This window comes from Diadema antillarum, unplaced genomic scaffold (genome assembly GCF_040938485.1).
Source record: "Diadema antillarum isolate AM-2024a unplaced genomic scaffold, OU_Dant_1.0 seq00000371_RagTag, whole genome shotgun sequence".
Taxonomy (NCBI): Eukaryota; Metazoa; Echinodermata; class Echinoidea; order Diadematoida; family Diadematidae; genus Diadema; species Diadema antillarum.
In genome coordinates, this window is record NW_027271371.1 from 377,340 (window position 1) to 397,450 (window position 20,111).

At 40.0% G+C, this 20,111-nt stretch overlaps 1 protein-coding gene across 1 annotated transcript in view; it reads left to right on the top strand.

Annotated features, from left to right (window-relative positions):
* LOC139731429 (uncharacterized) overlaps nucleotides 1-6,511 on the top strand; it is a 107,332-nt gene extending 100,821 nt beyond the window's left edge. Inside the window, exons 5-6 of the transcript XR_011710964.1 lie at nucleotides 5,088-5,282; nucleotides 6,420-6,511. The gene's annotated coding sequence lies outside the window, so the exon portion shown is untranslated. The remainder of the gene's footprint in view (nucleotides 1-5,087; nucleotides 5,283-6,419) is intronic.
* The last annotated feature ends 13,600 nt before the right edge of the window (nucleotides 6,512-20,111 follow it).

Here is a 20,111-nt window from a genome sequence, read left to right on the forward strand (position 1 = left end):
CTGAGTTAATCAGTCGCGTGACCATTGCGTGAAATGGATCTGTGATTGTGAGCTGACTAGTGATTGTCTCTTGTGATTGATTCCGTGGTCAGATGTTACACTACCCTTTGAAATTTGTTCTTTAATCCTTTCTTTTTAAAAGTAATAAAGACAAAAATACCATTTGTAATGAACATTTACCCAGTCAGTTATTGTGATACAGCTCTAAATTGTAACATTTAGGCCTATACTTCCCGTCCTAAAAAGATTTTATATAAAGTCAGTGGGCTTCTGCTTCTACCTTTACTCTTCATGTTACCACTTGCCATACCATCCAGTTTCCTTTAATAGTGCCACTACAGTGTATTTTATCATTTGCTTTCAGGCAGTCAAAATACCACTTACTGCAGAGAGAAGATGCACACTTCTTGTGAGTGAATATACATGTATGGCAACACTCAGGGTGAGAAAATTGTCAAAGTCAAGACGAAAGACAGAGACAGGAAACTTATAGGAAATTTATAGGCCACGTCATGATTACAGTCAATGATCAAATCACTGTCGTATTTCTGAAGAGGTCATTTGAAAATTTTGTGTGGTCAGAAGTAAATACTAATTTTTGTCGAGCCCACCGGAGGTGTGGGGAGACTAAGAGGATCACCTGCGGCGTCTGTCCGTCCGTCGTCCGTCGTCTGTCCATAACGCTACAAAAACTTGAATAACTCTCTACTGAGGATTTCAATTTCAATCAAACTTGGAGGGAAGAGTGGTTATACAAAGTTACACATTTTACCAGGGCACCTCAAGGTCAAAGGTCACAGGCAGAGGTCAATGAACTTCAGGGCCCAATGTTAAGTTTTTAGGGCACGTTTTGTTTATGGCTCATAACTTTTGATGTATCTGTCTGTTTGTGACCAAACTTTAATAGATGGTAGATGTCCCTTTGGAAGTTGAAGGTTACCACAATGTCAAAGGTCACAGACTGGGGTCAACGAACTTTTAGGGCCCAATGTTAAGTTTTTATGGCGCATTTTGATTATGGCTCATAACTTTTGATCCCTCTGTCTGTTTTATGACCAAACTTGGATGGTAGATGTCCCTTGGGGAGGTGAACGTCATCACAAGGTCAAAGGTCACAGACAGGCGTCAACAAACTTTTAGGGCCCAATGTTAAGTTTGTAGGGCATGTTTCGATTGTGGCTCCTAACTTTTGATCCCTATGTCCGTTTGTGACCATACTTGGACGGTAGATGTCCCTTGGGGAATTAAAGGTCATCACAAGGTCAAAGGTCACAGAAAGGGGTCAACAAATCTTTAGGGCCCATTAAGTTTTTATGGCGCGTTTCGATTATGGCTCATAACTTTTGATCCCTTTATCCGTTTGTGACCAAACTTGGATGGTAAATGTCCCTTGGGAGTTGAAGGTCACCACAAGGTCAAAGGTCATAGACGGGTCAATTAACTTTTTGGAGTTAGAAAAATATTAATTTCTTGTATGCGAATGGGCGAGACAATTTGGCACTTGCCTTGTATTCACAGGTTGAATATTCTGGCTCTAACACAGTGAGCTGCAGATGGATAAAAGAGGCCCTCTAACCTTTAAAGATGAATTCACATAATTTGGTGGAGTCACTCTAATGGTTCAAAAAGTTGTAGTTTGTTAAAGTTATTTTACTGTATTTTATTTTGTTTTAGTTCAGTTCATTTTATTTTTGTAGGCTTAAGTAGGACTTACATTGTAAGGTTATCATCAAATTATGCACTACATTGTACATTGTATACCAGGGGGCAACTTCAGCTATTAGTAAAATGTCACAAGGTTTTAGTGATTAATATGAGCCACAATGTACAGAGTATAATACTAATGATTTAGCACTGGTGCAGTAATAATCATATTTAAGAAAACTTTCTTTTCAATTTATGATTGAATTGTAATTAATTATATTTGTTATTGAACCACAACTGCATCTTTTCACTTAACAAATAAAACGTTTCAAGCATCCTTTGTGTTCATCCTTGATATCAAACATTGTGTTCAATGATGGGTCTGCACAGTGAGCTCTTGCACTGAAAATTGGCACTTCATGATTTAGATTTAAATTCAGTGTCAATCCTGACAGTTTTTTGTTATTTTCTGTGCGTGTGCACATTATATTTGTTAGTACTGTTACTTGTTAGTAATTCACACATATTATCAATAATTAGCATATTTAGGAAGAAGAAAACAGAGAAAGGTGTCTTGCATGATATTAACAAAAGAAATAAAAGAAAACTAGAGTATCGTTAACTGGATTTATAGAATTGTATTTGTGTAGGGCTATTGTAGCGTAATTCCGTTACCATGTGTCTTGGATGTCATTTACCTGCAGAGTGAGAAATTCTTAACTTGAAAGTAGACAAATCTTGATGGATGTGGTACTTAAAAGTTACGAGATCTGGATTGACATAGTTACAACTTCAAATCACAGTCGTTTAATAGCATGAAAATTTTGTTTTTTTGACAATAGAAACTCATTTGGCACCAATACAATTGTATCAGCTTTTGGTTAAAGGCTAGAGAGTACTTATTTAGTGGTTATATTGTAGTTGAAGGCATAAACAATCTTTATCAAGACATTTCAGAATACATGAGTACCAAGAAGTTGTATTTTTTCCAGTGTATTTCAGAAGACATAATTTCGTTACCATTTGTGTAATTCTGTTACCACTGACTTTAAGGAAGAAAAGCCTGCTGCTGAGAAAATGTGATGAAATATTTGAAAAACAGTCCAACTAAATTGAAGTTGACACAATCAGTGATGAAATCAGACAACAACCTATAGTGTATGTGTTATAGATTTCAGAGACACTACTCCCAAAGTCAGAGTTCAAGTTGTGACTCAATTTTCTGGTAATTCCGTAACCATCACACATAGACCTCCTTTGCAACCAACCAAGTGAGAACTATAATAACAAATTTGTATTTGGGGTGATAGTGTGCATACCTCTGCATCTTTTAAATGTATCAAGAGAAGGCTAAGTAATCAATCCAGTGTACATGGGGAAAGAATATGAGCCAAAATTCTCTGATTTGTAATTCCGTTACCGCAGAATTGCCATTTTGCGCAAGTCAACATGTTTTACTTGATCCTGATTATGTAAAATAGGCAAGGTTGACTGTATTGTGGATTGAGCTACTTGTAACTATAGTGTTGAGATGTGCAAAACACATCTTTTGTTAATGTTAAAAAATGCATTGCCAGTTGCTCCGTTTTAGGTTGGGGTGTTAATCACATTCAGTAATAGTTCTATCATATACAAAAGATGAAAGACTAATTAAATCTTAACACAGGTAATTGTTAATCAGGAGTTAAAATGAATGAATTGGAACATGTTTTACTCGATCCCGATTATGTAAAATAGGCAAGGTTGACTGTATTGTGGATTGAGCTACTTGTAACTATAGTGTTGAGATGTGCAAAACACATCTTTTGTTAATGTTAAAAAATGCATTGCCAGTTGCTCCGTTTTAGGTTTGGGTGTTAATCACATTCAGTAATAGTTCTATCATATACAAAAGATGAAAGTCTAATTAAATCTTAACACAGGTAATTGTTAATCAGGAGTTAAAATGAATGAATTGGAACTTTTTAGGATATGATCGATCAATGTTTGAAATCTTCAGAAAAAAATTTAAAAAAGATACTCAAATCTATTCTTATAGGTCACTTTGTATTGGGAAAATGTATAATTTGCATAATGAAGTAGCTAATCCTGTCGTACCACTTGCAAGTCATGTGAGATCATATATAGCTGTAGGGGTCAGTCATCTCCATAAAGGAACTAGCAAGGTCAAAAACTAAATTCAAGTGGTTTTACATGAAAATTATTTATCCAATACATAAGGTTTGTTTTTGATACACTCTATATGCAAATGAAGGTAATAACTCTCGATTGGAATTAAAGAGCGTTCCTTGGTTATGTTTGTGCGCATCCTAGGTGTGCAGATTGGTCAGTGATGAGCTGGATGGGGTCTTACAGTGATTTCTGCTGCATGGGGGACACTGCTAGCAAAGAAACGAGCACACAAACCACTCATTTTTACAATTTTTCTGCATTTAGTAAGCCTTCTACAATGTGGTCAGGATTCATGAAAATGACACGGGTTTTGAATGTACGGGTACAGCATAAGTTTGATGAACCTTCTCCTTTAGCCCACCCGTAACAGAAAACGCCCCTGACAAGAATTTGAGAGATTTCGGTGGTTTCTGCCACATGAGACCACTGCTTGCTCAAGAAAAAGAGTGTAAACCCCAACTTTAAAACCTTTTCCTCATCTTGGGTACCATTTTCAGCAAATCTTGCAAATTTGGAGGAAATAAAGTGGATTTTGAAACACTTATAGGGATTTAAATTCACCATTGCATATTTTGTTGCCTATCATGGTCTTGATCCTATAATGCTATCATTTTTGTACTGGACGGCAGATTGTCATATTCTTCAAAGTCCCACAGAAGATAAACAAGCACATGAACCTGTGGTTTTATTTGCATATTTGGGCTTCGGATGGGTCAAAGTTCCACTATGGGAAGTTTGAAGAAAATGACTTGAACTTGATTTTAATGGAGGAACATCCTTAACTCTTTGGCTACAGCTTGATTTCAATGAAATTGAGATGAAATTTGATCATCTGAGTGGACATTATATGTACTTTCCCCCAGATGATGAAATTTACAACAGAGTCAATTGCTGGTACCATGGCAACAGCAATGCAATAACCAATCACCTATAAACATTAAATTGTATGTTATGTACTTATTGCAACTTACAGCAACAGTATTTTAAATGAAAGAAAGGTATTATTCAGAGGGGTGTGAGTTCTTTCAATTTGTCTCCCTTACAAATTGAATTTGTTAAGATCGCAACTGCTGATCTGTAGATTAAACATGTTAGAAAAAATTTAATTTGTAGAGGGAGACAAATTGAAGAAACTCACACCTGAACAGTATTTTTCTTTGAGGAGCAGGGCTTGGGTGGGACCAAATTAGTTACTAAAAGTATCAATTCGAAATTTCAACATTTACGCAAGTCACTGATATAATACACCAATCATTGTATCCCCCGAACAGAGTTTGGAGAATACCAGGAATTGGCCTCATCGCACCGCCACTTCACTGCAGAGATTTTCTTGTGGGCACTCTACAGGCTGCAGTCCTTCTTGGATCATTTTCAAGTTGGGCATGAAGGTGCATTACTGTGAGAACAAGACGTCTATCGTTTTTAGTCATGGCACCCTTGCTTGTTCTGTCTTAATACCCACAAAGGTAAATTTTACAGGGTCTGCTTGTGTGTGCGATACTGGCAGTGTTTCTCAACCATTTTTTTTTTCAAATTTGATATGTAAACATGATTGTTACTCAAACTCAGACTTGCTAAGGAGCTGTATTGGTGGCCACTATACATGTAGGACACAACAGTTTGTGGTGACAGCGTCCTGAGTGTTCTGACTTGGATGCCATGTCACATTCCTTGTATGTGCTCTATCAGTCACATTTCCACTGTCAGAATTTATTCAAACTTGCTATGAAAGTTGATAAGGGTTATTCAAGATAACAAAAGTGGTCATTAACAGTGGCCTCATTGGTCCGACTTTTATAGGATGCCATTTCATATTTCTTGTCTACTACAGTGATCACAACCCAGTGTATTTGGAGACTGCTACTCATAATCTGTAGTGGCACAAGGTGAATTCTGTGAAAACAAGAGAAAAATGACTGAAGTGTAAAATGGTCCCCAGTTGATGTACAACATTTTGGTCTAAAATGACATCCAAATGGGGTATGAGGGACTAGTTTGGGGGATACATGTGCTCGAATGGGTCCCCTAGCTGAGTGCTCTATTTTTTTTCATGATAGAGAAAAGTGAGATACACAGAAATTCTGGATAAATACAATTTAACAAATTTCTCACTTCGTTTCATTCATTTGAGGCTTATACATTTGTGCTCAGATTCTTCAGCATATCTACAAAATGAATACATGCGTGTACTGTCTTTGACAATTTCAAATATTAAACATGATTATTGCTGCTAGATGGAAATGTTGGTGTAGCACTGAAGGTTGCTCAGTATGTAATGTTATGTCAAGAGCTTGGCTCTGACTTTTTTCTTTTGGTGGCCCTACAATGAAGCCTAGTGGCTTGATCAGACCCCCAACACATATTCTGTGCTGGCCCAGCATCCATTTCTGTCGAACCCTGGTTATGTGCTTGATACAATGGGAATGCTTGCTCTACTGTACCTTTTATCCTTTTTCCTGCTTATTAGTAGAAAACTTGTGTTTGATAATATGACATTGAGTGCTTGCTCACCAAGCTATCCAATATCTCCTAAGAGTCAATGGTCACATCATAGTTCTTTTACTTTTCTCTACCTGCCATATTCATTCCATCATCTTCTTCAGAAGTTAATGGGACAACTGCACAGCAGCAACAGATATTGATTCAGCTTACCAAACAGGATGGAAAAGTACCTGTACCATTATGGCTGGGATAATGGCCATCACGCACTACTTCACATGATGTACGTGTATTTGGAGCTCTTCTTCAAAAGATGGAAGTACTGTGTGCAGGGGAGCTCCTGTCATAGCACACTGAGGTGCAACTCTTACTTTACATATTAACGGAAGGGCTGTAATCCTGAATGTTTGGTCAACAATTTCGTTTTTTACCTAATTAAAGGCCCTATAAATTTGATGGTTACATTTCAAATATGCCTACGTGTATATAAGTCCTAAACTGGAGCCCACATGTCAAACAAAGGAAAATTCATAACTCTAAGTTATCAATTTTGGGGGTATTTGGAGGAAGATCTCTCAGCCATCATTTCTGTAATGATTTTTTTTTTAAAATGTTACTTTCTCCCCTTTCTGTTTTATCATCTATGCAACCTCAGTACAATGTATAATAAAATTTCAATTTTATCAAAGGCCCTTGCTGCACATGTACTTTAACCTGGGCTCTTTATGGGCGCGGCCATTTTGTTGCGTACGCACCCCCCCCCCCCACAAAAAAAAAAAAAATTTGCATAGACATTTTCTTTCAATTTCCTAGTTTATTCTTCCATGGTTGGTGTCTGTCAAGATTACTACAGCCAGTGAAATTCCCTACCACCCTATTCTAATGAATATTGAAATATGAATATTTATATTGTATGCATTTTTATGAAATGTCTGGAAGGTATCAGAAAATTGATTTCAAAAAGATACAATTTTCTGGCTTTTGAACTTGATCTTCACAAATTTGTGGCAGAAAATATTGTAATATTTGCAAGCTTTTGGCAAATCTGTAATAAGTTATATATATCAATTTTTTAGTTTTTAGAAAATTTTATATGGTGATTAATATTGATGCCTTTATGACTTAGGTCAAGAGTATGAGTTCGTTAGAGTTTTTCTCTTGAAGAGAGAAAGGATCAAAGTCAGAGCTTAAAACACTACTTTTTGCATTAGTAGAATGAAAAGTGTGCTCACGAGAGGATAGAAAAGGTGCGTGACTTTTCATAAGTTGACACACTATGTTATGTTGCCATTTATATTAAATTTAGGTCTAACACAATTGTTACAATGCTCCTTTCGTTTCACTCGACGTGTATAAGCAAATGACATTCGAGGAAACATGGAACAGAAAGCCGCTGAACAACATTTTTTAGCGGTTGCTGCGTGTCACATCGCCGTATCCGTAGGCCTGTGCTTTTAGTCCCACCTTGTTAAAACACTTACTCACACAGTATGGACAAGGACTAACTTGCTCATTTTAATGTTAGCACTTATTTGATTTATGGCAATGTGCATGGAATGCAGAAGTAAATAAATCAATAGTGATTACATGTGGTTGTTAAAATGTTCAGTACTTAATAGAACATTGATGGCAACTCAGTTGAAAATGCTTGGATTTGGATTCTAACTACACAAGCACTGAGTTTAGAAGTTGGGGAATCAAGAAAATGCATCTCTAACACAGCAAGGTGGCACACTGCACACAAACAAATGGTGATCACGCCTGTCCTTGGCTCCCCCATCCACACGGTACTGCCTATCCAACTCTCTCCAACTTTACAGAAAAACTTCTAATGATGACAAGATCTTCACCAGTCAGCCGGGAAAACCCCTCCAAATCACATGAAACATACTCATAAGCACTGAAAAAATTAAGAAATACGGTATGCTAAAATGTTATTTAGATTGAGTTACAATTACGGTACCGTAATTAACGTGTAGAGAGCGAAAGCGAAGGAAATGGCAGCCTATACAAAGAGAACAGGCGGTGTCGAGAGCGGAGAGTATGTGTGCAGTGTTTAGTGGATTATGAGGGTTCAATGTTTGTGTTTGTTTTGCACATTTACAATCTTGTATTTTTCATGTATTGATTTTACATTTTGACTTATATTTGAATGTGTATGTTCACATAAAGGACAACATCATAGTGGGTGATGCCACATTTTTGGCCAATTAGATGCCTACTCCTTCACACAAGGAGTTTTGCTTCTCATTTCCTGAACGGTCAGGCACAGGCACAGAATTCTGCGCCTGTTGAAAAGCACTGGATTCTGCGATCATGAATATTATCATGACAATACCCATCATGCAATGCGATGCTCATAATGTAAAGGGCATGGAGAAAATTTTGGTGATGAAGACAGCAAATCAATATTTATTTTGTTAAAAAATTTAAAGCTTGAGACTTTACTGATTTTTCACCTGTAGTACCGGTAAGCCAAGTATCTTATCCTGCATAATAATCAATTTCTAGGGGAAAAAAACCCATGACAATTGGCGTAATTCTGATTGGAATACATAATTAGGCATAGGTTTTTTTGAATAACCAACGGTTTGCTTTCTTTTTAGACATGCGCAGCAGGTGATGATACAATGCAGTATACAATGTACTATCATGCTTTTTACTAACGATGTTCAAGGCCTGTCACAGACTGTTCTGCATACAGAGTGCACTGCACATGAGTGGTTTGGTGGAATCAGGGGGGGAGACTGGGTGGAATGATGTAGTAAAGCCAAGGTAAAGCAGTGGTAGGCGGATGCTGCACAGATAGTACACACGTATCAATAAATCAACTGTTTGTGGAAACTACGAGAATCAATTGTAACGGCACACTTGCTTTAGCGCTTGAGTGCATAACCCCAAGGTAGCAGTTTTCTGCGCCTGGCAGGAGGCACAGCTTTCTGCACCTGTGCCTCACTGCTGAATGTCACAACACGTGTACTGCATAATACTTCAGCTACAATACAGCAAATCAGTTCAGTATTATTCTTTTATTTTCAAATGTGACTTACCATCATTGTCTAGGAAAACTCTGTTATGAAGAGCTCATTTACAAGGAGGTACCACTTTGACAAGGTAAAATTGGCATTCCCTGCAACCTCCTTATAACAAGGTTTCCCTGTATAAAGCCTTACACAAAAAGAGTACAGCAGCACTTCAATTATCCGGCCACATCTGGACCAGCGGGCATCTGGATAATCAATTTTGCCAGATAAGAGAGAGATGATCAAATACAGCACTTTATAGCAAATTATGCTCGGGGTATACACAATGTCAATCCACTAATATTCTGATGATCTGCATGGCATTGTCATGTTTCATACCTCATAAGTTCATATGAAAATAAAACTAAATATATGTAAAACATCCCTTCATGTATAAGTTCGTCTGATTGATATCGATTGACAGTGGGATCGATATTGGGACCCACTGAATACTGCTGCTGCATTGTACTGAAACCACTGTTGTGCACTCTGCGTGCGAGTGCCAGGGCCAATCCCTTTATATCGGCTCAAATAACTTTTTCACAATACTAGAATTTCAGGTTCTTATAATGACTTGCGTTAAATGTTCAAAATGAAGCCATGGACTTCAAGAATACTTTTCCAACAAAGTGCACACCAATTACAATGGAGTTTTATGTCAGGAGAACATTGATTTACAACCTCAAGATTCTCGTTTGAAACTTACATTTCCATACAATTTCAAATAACAACATCTTTCATATTGGCTATGACAATGAAATTATTTGATTTCATAAAAGTGTCTCATGAACATTGTGTTATATAGTATAGCAGGTGAGAGTACAGAAAAACAAGCTTTTACTTACAAATGAATAAAATACTCTTGAGCTTTGGCCAAGAAATGTCATTGCATCAGTTTTGATAAAAATTTAATCTTGTATTTTTTGAAGATCCTTACTAAGGATAATTGAATGATGTGTTTGGAGAATTAATTGGACAAATATCACAAACTTTTCTTCAGAACTATGGAGTGAAAAAGTTCTTTCTTCGTAATTGTTTACTGAATAACGTTTCTATAATCTAGTTTGTACTTTGTAAGTTTGCTCTTTACATGTTGTAACTGATGAGCTGCAATGAATGCTACAGAGTGGATGAAACCATGTTTTCTCACCATGTTGAGGTTAGTTTAAAGTGGTTTGTTGTACATGTACAGTGTATCATTGTGACTTTTGGTTTTTTTTTATACTTCTTTTGTACAGTCCAACATCTCCTTTCAGACCATGTCAGGATCGACACCCATGCAGATAACTTGACTTGATATGGAAGAAACCGTGTTTAATTGTATGTACATGAACATGTGCTGACCCAGTGGTAGCTGAGTAGGAGGCGGACACCGCAACAGTGGTGTAATCTCTGCTAGCCTTAAAGTCATCATCTGTTCTTTTGTTTGTTGGTTGTTGTTTTTTTTAATGGAAATTGACACATTAGGCCTATAATGCAAAGTTCATAACATGTTTCTTTGGGGAATATTAGGTAAATCTTGTGAGTCTTTTAGGAGATTTGATTGAGTTTGAAATAACTTTTTTTTTTCTGTCATCACTCCATGAACATGTACAAATGATAGAAAACTCTCTACGAGAGATGGCCGTATAATTGAGTTTGGCCTGTGTTCATGCCTTCGGTTGTGCTGATGTATTATTTAAATGTGATGTTATTGATGCTATTTGATCAATGAAAACAGTTGTGTACATTTATTTTAGAACTTTGTGTTTTGAGGGGACTGCAGTCATCCAAGCCACAGATCATGTGAACTCCATTTATTGGAAGTATCAATATCCTCAAAAGAACGTTTGAAGGCCCTCATGATCACTGTGTATGAAATGCACATTTTGTCTTTATTCAAGTCTTCTATTTTTGTAAGATGCTGTCAAATTCTGTATAAGCTAGTTCGCAGTTCCACTTTGCGCATGAGCAGAAAAAGGACATTCATACCAACTAGCATGTTGGTTTTAAATTCACTGGGATAAGCATCTGTATTAAGGTAATGATTATTCATGTATTCCTTAGAAATGCTGCTTGCCAGCGCATCCACCCGACAGCGAACATGGTATATGGCAATATCAATAGACAGAGATACATTCAAAGTGAAGTAATGAAATGGATGCTTTCCCGAGTGTCACTATGTAATTGACAGATCATTTTGGTCATCTGGTCTGTCTAAGTTAATTCATTCTTTGTTTGAACAGGATTGATGATCCCATAAATTGTTAGGTAAAGCTTATGCATTATTATGTCGTTCTTAAAACAAGTGAAGTGCCCCTAACCGAATGAGAAAAAGAATGGTCATTAGTACCAATGTGCCCATGAGCTAACTCCGAACTGGCTCGTTGCATTGCAGAATACCAGCTAAACTACACTGACTGGTTTGACCTGCAAGTTTACTAAATGTGACCCGCTACAACAAAAAGGTCCTAAAGTCGCGCACGGTCGAAGCCGTGAAAATTGAGTTTGAAGTCAGAGCATTAAAATTGGTCAAAACTTACGATTTTCTGATTTTGATATATTATTGGAGTCTAACATGTCTTCTAACATCTGTCGAAACTTTGAAGCAAAATAATCAAAGAAAAGACCAAAAAATAGCGTTTTTCTGAGCCATGTTCTTTGGCGTTTCAACGAAGCAGAACTGGTTCGAAAATTTGGATTGAGCGCCACAGATAGGTTCCGCCCCTAACAACGACCAGAGTGATCTCATTGGTCAGTTTGCTGCTTGCTGCTAACCGAAGCGTGAAGCTCACACACTGCCCAGTCGACTGGTGCGTGCGGGCGGGGTGCGCTATGCTCAGCCGCTTCTCACATCCTGGTCACTGATTGGTTGGTGAGGAGACCGCCGACGCTGATGTGCTTGAATGAACTCTTCGGGGGTTGCTAGGGCTTACCTTCTATTGTCCAGAGGTAAAAACTGACTTGCGTGTCCCTTGATTGCGATTGCGTCGTAAGGAAGACTTTTAGGGTACTTTTCTCGAAACAGTGATTTTCCAGATGTCTCGACATGCTCTCTTTTAAACATCGATATCTCCGCAGCCGATTATTTTTATAAAATGTGTTATATATCAATTTAAAGCAGAAAGATTAGGGGATTATATCATACAATTTTCAAATAATCGACCTCGCCCGACTTTAGGATCATTTTGTTGTAGCGGGTCACAAATCACATACCAGTACCTTTCCTTCCCATTGAATTATTGCAGGTGCACTCCTAGCTATGCCAGTACATATACTTTTTTTTTTTCTGATATGTTGTATGTATCCTCCATGATTGTTGGGGATAATGGTCTTGAACAATAAATGTGCAACGTATCGGGGGTATTTCCACCCAGCAAACTTTCAGAGTTTTCCAAGTACTTTTTTGTTGACTACCTACTGTTAATTGTTAAAGAGGTCACAGACAAGAAGCTTTCTGAATGATGGTTCATTAACCATAAAAGGACGGGGGCAGAATCCGCCCACCCTCCACATTTAGGGCAATAATTCGAGCAGGCCTCGTTATGAGACTTCTTGACTTCATTTTTTTTTGTCTTGCACAACTTTTGAGACCAGATTTGCATGTCTGCGCATACTATTATGAAGCCACAGCCATTTTTGTAACTGCATGTCACCCAGAAATAGGCACAAATGTGTGATTTTGAGTACAATTCCTATGGAACCCAGTGCTCTGTCATTAAATTCATAAGAATCTGATTAATTGTTCTATTCATTGCTTTGTTTGATCATATTTTATGTTAATTATGGTAAACAAGTGGTCAGTGACAATTTCTAATGAAAAAGCAAACAAAAAAGTCAAAATACATAACAAATTTAGAAAGTATATAATAAAACACATAAGAATTAAAATGACTTTTGGAAGTTATTAGCTATACTAATCGCGATCGTTCTTAAGCAAGGCTCCCACTTAGCAGAGTTGGAGTCTCGAGTTGTGCCGAGCTGCGCAAGTTTGAACTCGCGAGAACTCACGTGAACTCGCGTGAAATTTGTCAATTTTAATGAGCTGCGCATGAGTGATTTACGAGACAACATCGAGTTTACTACGATAGCTGTACGAGTGATCCGAGCTTGATACAAGTCATACCGATCTTGGTGTGAGTTGTGATGACCTGTGTACGACTTAAACAGAGCTTTCATCAAGTTGTAAGGAGCTTGTTACGAGCCCATTACGAGCTCATTAGGAGTTTGCGCAATCCATGCTGTTCGGTTTGACCTCCAGTGGCTCTTTTCCCCATTTTCTTCTTCTGGTACCTGGTACCCATTTCACAACAAGTTGATATGATAACAACTCTTGCTGGAATGTCAATTGTCATGGCAACCACAAGAATCCAGCTACCTGATTGGTTGTTGGTATTGGAAGTTGCCATTCCAGCAAGATTTGCTATCCTAGTATCTTTTATGAAATGGGGCCCTGGTCTTGTGGGTCTTGTTTAGAGGCTTGGTTTTCTGACTCCCTCTGTAGCTCATCACGGATGATCTCTTCTGTTTCTTCTGTCTCTTCTTGCTCTTCTACCTCTACTTCTACCATTGCTTGATTGATCTCCATTTCCTTCTCCGAGGCACATTTTTTGTCTTAATTTTTACGTAGTTCTAGAAATGTAATGGCAATGACCTATTAGGGTTGAATAAATGTCTCTTTTAATGAGCTGCGCATGAGTGATTTACGAGACAGCATCGAGTTTACTATGATAGCTGTACGAGTGATCCGAGCGTGATACAAGTCATACCGATCTTGGTGTGAGTTATGATGACCTGTGTACAACTTAAACAGAGCTTTCATCGAGTTGTAAAGAGCTTGTTACGAGCTCGTTACGAGCTCGTTAGGAGTTTGCGCAATCCATGCTGTTCGGTTTGGCCTCCAGTGGCTCTTTTCCCCATTTTCTTCTACTGGGACCTGGGACCCATTTCACAAAAAGTTGATATGACAACAACTCTTGCTGGAATGTCAATTGTCATGGCAACAACAAGAATCCAGCTTCCTGATTGGTTGTTGGTATTGGAAGTTGCCATTCCAGCAAGAGTTGCTATCCTAGCATCTTTTATGAAATGGGGCCCTGGTCTTGTGGGTCTTGTTTAGAGGCTTGGTTTTCTGACTCCCTCTGTAGCTCATCACGGATGATCTCTTCTGTTTCTACTGTCTCTTCCTGCTCTTCTACCTCTACTTCTACCATTGCTTGATTGATCTCCATTTCCTTCTCCGAGGCACATTCTTGGTCTTAAATTTTATGTAGTTCTAGAAATGTAATGGCAATGACCTATTAGGGTTGAATAAATGTCTCCTGTCTTGAAAACGCTGGGAAAATGTGTATAATTCCATATTAATAGGTCAGTGCAATGTGCTCTGAATAAGCTGATACAAAACTCGTAAGTCGCAGAGCGCGATCTAAACTCGCGCCTTACTCGAGGGCAATTCCCCCTTACACATACTGGTAGTAGAGTCGTAGTGCTTGTATCGCACTCTTCAAGACTCGAGCAGAACTCGCGTATATACTTGAAGGTGGCGAGTTACGAAGAATTCATCGTGAGCTTCATACGAGTATTGAGAGTTTGTTACGAGTAGTACGAGTATGTTACGACTTAATAAAAGAGAGCTCCGAACAAAAATGTCCTGTGGTACTCCTTGTGGTACTTGCCGGTACCACACAATGTACCACACACAAGCAATGTTACCACAGGAACTGTGTGGTACTGTACCACAGGCTTGTAAGGTACTCCCTGTAGTACTTGTCAGTACCACACAATGTACCACGTAAATATATGTTACCACAGGAACTGTGTGGTACTGTATTACAGGCTCATGTGATACTCCCTGTGGTACTGGTCGGTACCACACAATGTACCACACAAATATTTGTTAACACAGGAACTGTGTGGTACTGTGTTACAGGCTCGTGTGGTACTCGCTGTGGTACTTGTCAGTACCACACATATACAACACAAGCATATGTCAGCACAGGCACTGATGTGTGGTACAGGATAGTACCGCAGGATAGTACCACACAGGACAGTACAACAGGAAATGTCCTGTGGTATTTTGGGACGTACCACAGGGCAATACCACAAGAGGGTACCACAGGAAAGTACCACAGGACATAACTACAGAACATTACCACAGGACAGTACCACAGGACCAGTACCACAGGAGAGTACCACAGGACCAGTACCACAGGACAGTACCACATGACCAGTACCACAGGACAGTACAACATGACCAGTACCACAGGATATTACCACAGGACAGTACCACATGCCATTACCACAGGGCAGTACTACACAGCATTCTACACCACAGGACAGTACCACATGACCAGTATTAGAGGACAGTAACACAACACGGTACAACAGGAATTGTCGTGTGGTGTTTTGGGACATTACCACAGGACATTGTAATATTGTCGTTCGTACTCTAAATCACTAGAAGAACGAGACTTTGTGGACAATCATCGTTACGTTCTGCATACATGAACGGTCTCCATTTATTATCTGCCATAAGCAGCACACTTCTTGGCACACCGCGTTATACAAAAGTACGGTTCGTGTCTTCGAATACAAAGTATGGTGTCTTCGAGGTAGCAAAATATAATATGCTCAGACACTACATCCCTCCCCATGTTATTTGAAAACATGACATTATGTTTGAACATTGTACTTCTTTGAACTTCTTTGTACTGCCAATGAATGAATCCAAATAAACATTGATTTTTTTTTTTAACTTTGTGGAATTCTGTTGTTGGTTCATGCTTACAACAAAATGAATTGGGTGTCATTGCCTGAGGTGCGTAGAATTCCAACTGTATGCATAAACACTAAAATACGCAACTGTTAACTCAAACTTATTACTAATGAAACACATACCAGTTTCCAAACGCTGCAACGGACTATTAAGAAAGTCAACCTCTTGGTAACATGAGGTACTAGACAACTTTCAAACTCTTCAAGCTAATACAGATGACTTTCTGCTCTATTCTAAATGATGCTAGTCTTTGGCTTAGCCTTCTTCTCTTCCTCCTTTCCTTTTTTTATTTTTATTTTTTAATGCAGCCTGGCATTGCTAAACTAATTAAAACATAATAACACAATATATGTACATCGGTATATGAAATAACAACTGTGATTATACTGTTCCATACACTAAGAAAAAAGGGATATATAATCACACTTTGGTTTTAAATGAGGCAACATTAATTGGCCAGTTTGAGTGTATGTTTTTGGCATGACACAAGTGTACAAAATATAACACTGTACTTCAAATCAACAACTTTCATGTTTCCATGTTTTAAATTCCACTTCTCTAACTATTTATCTTTAGAATGGTTGGTCTTCTACTATAAACTTCGAATGCGAACTGTTTCCGGCTATTGTTGTTGTTGTTGTTCAACACTGAGGATGATAATTAACCAAATGGGTGAGTTTAATTACATATCTGGTATATATATACAACCATAAATGCTGTAAAACAACGTTGACATGTAAACACACATTCTCTCTCTCTCTTTGAATCTGCATGTGGTTGAATGCAATAAACATTACTGACAAAATCCAGTGTATCAAATAACTGTTGATATCAACAAATAATGCAGGGTAAATGATGACGACAGTTAACACATTGTCTCTCACACAGTTTTTTTTTTTATTATGTGTTCGTGCTACTGTCTTCCAGTTTCCTGACCATACTAGTTTATTTCATCACGTAGTCCTTGAAATACGCGGGCGGTGTGAGTGTGCGAGACGGATAGCGCCTCGTCTCTGAAGTGTCAGGACTTTCTTGTCCTTGTGTGTGATTGTCTGTTGAGTTCTCAGGTATGCTAGATGTTTCAGCGTGTTCTGCTGGCGTCGCTACAGAAGCTGGTTCAGCCGGCGGATTCGCTTTCATCGCTTTGAAGAACGAAGTGTCACGTGTGACACTCTGAGATCCGCGGGCTGCTGTTACCATGGACCCTTTCACGTCTGTAACAACTAGCGGGTCTAGCTCATATGGCATTGACGTTTTGCCAACATGTCCATCACGCTTGACGAGGACTTTGTCGCCAACACGTAGGGGCACACGTCTGAAGGACATGTGTTGTTCGGCGTCGGCTTTCATGGTGTCTTTCTTCGCGGTCGCGTAGCTGGGCATCATCGTTTGTTCATGCGACTTCTGGTAGACGCGTTCTCATCGGTCTCGCGAAGATGATTGTTGCGGGAGGTAATGCTGTCGTGGAATGCGGTGTTGTGCAATAATTGCGAAGAAAGCAATGTAGCTCTTGTTTCCACGATTTGTTCTCAGCGTGTGCTGTGTGTAGAACCTTTTTCAGCGTGCGCATAAACCGACGCGGCGTGATTTTGCGATGCTTGAACCCGAGGTATGCTGCGAATTGCCTGAACTCTTCGCTGTTGAACGGTGGACCGTTATCCGTTCGCACTAACTGTGGAACCCCGAACATTGCAAAGATTTTGTCGAGCTGCGGGATGGTAGCTCATGAGGACGTTGAGGTTACGAGTTGTACAACTGGGAAACGGGCTGTAATCGTCGACCACGACGAGCAGGTGGTCACCTGATGGAAGGTCGCTGAAATGTACGCTCACCTCGCTCCACGGTCTGATGGGCAAATCTGACATCGACAGCGGACTGCGAGGAATGGGTCCTGTTGTGGTTGCTTGGCACGGTATGCATTTTTGTACTTTGCGCTCGACCATTTGGCTGATACCAGGGAACCATACCTTTTCCCTTAGCAGCTGTTTTGTCTTTACTACTCCCTGATGGCCCTCGTGCGCTATGTCGACTACGCGTTCGCTCAGCGACTGAGGCACAACGATGCAATTTCCACATAGTATGAGGTCACCAGTAGATGCTCGTCGCGTACGTTACAGAGGCTCTGCAGACATCTCGCTATGTCTGCGGATGGCACATTGTCTATAGCTTCTTTCCATCGCTGCGATCGGATTGCTTCCATGCACAATTTCAACGCAACGTCCTGCCGTGTTGCATCCTGGATTTCACTCGTGGTCATCGTCTTGGGGACCACGTTAACGCTCACATAGTTGACATGTTGCTCGGCAGTTTTCTCCTCGTGACACGGACTGGAATTAGCGAGCGGATGTCGTGACAGGTAATCAGCGGGGTTTGACTTTCCTGCGCGATAGCTCACGTTGAAGTCGTATTCCTGTAGCTTTAGCAACCATCTTTCGATCCTTGTGGGCGGCTTGCTGTGTGGGTTATTGAAGATGGTAACTAGCGGCTTGTGATCTGTAATCACGTCAAACGCGTTTCCGTACAGGTACAGGTACAGGTGGAAGTGCTGGGTACCCCATGCGATTGAAAGCGCTTCTCGCTCAATTTGGGAGTATCTCTGCTCAACTTCAGTCAGCGATTGGCTAGCAAGTGCAACTACTGACAGCTTTCCATGTTTGTCTTGTTGAGCGAGCACAGCACCTACACCAACTGGGCTTGCGTCGACCAGCAATTGCGTCGCTTTTCTGGGGTCATAGTACGCATTGGTGCATCCTCCTGTGAGTTGATGTTTGATATCGTGTACTGTTTTCTTGTGCTCAGATGTTCACTGCCACTTGGCATTGCTTTTGGTGAGATTGCGTAGAGGAGCGGACAGTGTGGCTAGGTCAGGTGTGAAGCTGCCACAATAATTGATGAGTCCTAGTAGGCTTCTCACTTCGTGGACACTGGCGGGATCCGTTGCTTCGATGATCGCTTGAACTTTCTTAGGGTCGCGGGACACACCATCAGCGCTCAGCACATGCCCGAAGAATTCTACCTTCTGCTTGCTAAACTCACACTTATCCCTGTTCAATGTGAGGTTGTTGTCACGCAGTCATTTCAAGCACTGTTCAAGCCTGGCATTCAACTCGTCTTGCGATTGGGCGAATATCAGTGTATCATCACTGATATTCAACACTCCGTCGAGCCCGCTGAGAGTGGTTTGGATGAGTCTTTGGAAGACCTCGGCTGCTGCGTTCACTCCGAAATTTAGCCTCTTGTACCTGAACAAACCGATATGGGTGGAGAAGACAGTAAGAAAGCGAGACTCTTCTGCCAGTTCGATTTGGTGGTAGCCTGCATTCAGATCCAACTTTAGATAATAGCAAAGGGAGTTGAGCCATTTACCTTCGATATGATTTCATCGATCGTGGGGGTGAGATGGCGTTCACGTTTTATCGCTTTATTCGGAGCTCTCATGTCCACACATATGCGTATCTGGTTGGGGCTCTTGGGCTTTTTCACGACTTGTATGGGAGAGACCCAAGGTGTTGGCTCGTCGCCAACAGCTTCGATGATGTCTAAGTCTAGCAATCGCTGTAGCTCCTTTTCCGTCTGTTTGCGGACATGGAATGGAATCCTTCGATGTGGCTGAGCCACAGGCTTTACTGTGTCGTCAACATGCAACTTGCACGTAACCGCTTTGAGCTTGCCTAAGCCTTGGAACAGATCAGCGTATCACGAAACGATGTCGTCGGACTGAATGGCGTATGTGATTTCGACGATGTGTAGCACTGACGCTGTCTTGAAACTCAAAAGGGTGTCGCAATCACCATTCACAACGTAGAATTTGGCAGACACGCTGCTGTTCTTGAATGCGAGCTTCGTATCGAATGTACTGCGAATGTCGAGTGGTGCATTGCTATTGTATGCATAGATTCGTGCATTCTTGTTGTGACTCAGCACGGGACGCTTCGCTAACTGCTTGTAGCATTCAAAACTCATCACGTTGACGGACGATCCGGTGTCTATCAACATATTGATGTCAGTCTCCTGAAGATTGACTGACACACAGGGACATTTGTTATTCCTCTGTTTAATCACGAAGCTGTAGTCCGCGT